At 36.9% G+C, this 1792-nt stretch overlaps 1 pseudogene; it reads right to left on the bottom strand.

Annotated features, from left to right (window-relative positions):
* Positions 1 to 401: 401 nt before the first annotated feature.
* On the bottom strand, positions 402 to 520 carry LOC112482371 (annotated as a pseudogene).
* Between the last annotated feature and the right edge of the window lie 1272 nt (positions 521 to 1792).

The following is a 1792-nucleotide window of genomic DNA, read 5'->3' as shown; positions in this document are numbered from 1 at the left end:
GCTCGCGACTCATGAAGAAGATTTCACTTGAATTTTAAGTTTCAGAAACTCAGATTTCATCTATGTACTAGTTTTTCATTGTTTTCGTATGCACTATTACTTTTCTAATTGCATTTTTAGGCCCTTGCAGCCTAAGCAATTTAGATGAGATCACTAATCATTAAAAAATGGTGGTAATGTTGCCATTTCTAGCAAAATTGAGTTATCTTTGGACCAACACTCCTACCAAGAACACTTAGAAAACCCAACAGAATGTAACAACCATGAGTTAAAGGGTATCAGAGGTCTCCCAGAGGAGTGGGGGTCTTTTTTTTTTTTTTTTTAGGGGGGGCAACCCCTTGGTTGACCTCACAGATTGCAAGGACTTTGTCAATTTACAATCCCTTGTTTTTTATTTTTTACGCCTACAGCACCTGGTCTTCCTAAGTGATCTCCCATACAAGTACTAACCAGGCCTGACCCTGCTTAGCTTCTGAGATCAGATGGGATCAGGCTTGTTCAGGGTGGCATGGCCGTAGACAGGAGCGGGTATCTTAAGAGCTACATAAGAGATACGAAAGAGGTGGGAGACGAGGAGAAGTAAGCCCAGCATCTGGGGCTACTTCTCCCCATGAGGGACTCTAGTAAATTCAGAAAGCAAAAGCAGTAGCCGACAGGTTAAGAAGCTGAGCTGAGCTTTTGATCACTCCAAAGACTGGGAAAATGAAGCTTGTACTTCTGAGTCTACCAGGAGGAAGAGCCCCTGTCAACACCTAGGTTTTTGGTTGGGACCCCTAAGTGCTAAATCCTTAGAATAAGATAAACCATAAATTGATGAGTTCCAAAAAGACTGAAACCCCAATATGAATTACCTGAATCTCTGACAAAAATTGGGTTATCTATCCCTAGCCCAGCTGTCTGCCCAAAAGCAAAAGTAAATCTTCTCTGGAGAAAGATAACATCATGCAGAGCCTCAAATTAGCACCAAAAATTGTATACATAATGTCTGGCACTCATTCAAAAATAATCAGGGCATCTGACTTTAACCACATGATCAAAGTAAAACACTAAAAAATGGGGTTGTCTGAGATTATGCTCCTTAGTGATGCCCTAAGAAGGATTCAATATCAGTTAGTTATTCAGTGTTTCTGCCAAAAACAAAGAAGCATAAGCTCATTCTAATCAAACAATCAAACAGAAATTGAGAAACTTTCTATAAAACAACTGATCTGTACTCAAAATTGTCAAGGCTATGAAAACAAAGTCTGGAAGAATGTTTTAAAGAAAAGTAAGGAGACATGAAAACTAAATGCAAGATGTAACTCTGCATCGTTCTGGTATAAGAAAAAAATTATAAAAGATTGCAACAAAGGACATCAATTAGAATATTGGTGAAATTTGAATATAGATTATATTTTAGATAGTCAAATCAGTATTAATTTTTAATTGAATTATAATTGACATACCTAAACATTATATTGATTTCTGGTATACAACATAATGATTCAATATTTGCATATATTGCAAAATGATCACCACAATAAGTCTAGTAAACATCCAACGATCCATACTTACAAAAATTGTTTTATGACAAGAACTTTTAAGATCTACTCTGTTAGCAACTTTCAAATACACAATACAGTATTATTAACTATAACTGCCATGGGGTACATTACATCTCCATGACTTATTTATTCTACAACTGGAAGTTTATACCTTTTGCCTCCCTTCACCTATTTGCCTACCCCTGCCCTCTGCTTGCCTTTGGCAACCATCAACCTATTTTGCTTGTTTGTTTGTTTGGTTGTTTTGG

The sequence above is a fragment of the Pteropus alecto genome, unplaced genomic scaffold, assembly GCF_000325575.1.
Source record: "Pteropus alecto unplaced genomic scaffold, ASM32557v1 scaffold195, whole genome shotgun sequence".
Classification (NCBI taxonomy): Eukaryota; Metazoa; Chordata; class Mammalia; order Chiroptera; family Pteropodidae; genus Pteropus; species Pteropus alecto.
Note: the sequence above shows the minus strand (reverse complement) of the source record. Positions and strands in the feature narration are given on the sequence as shown.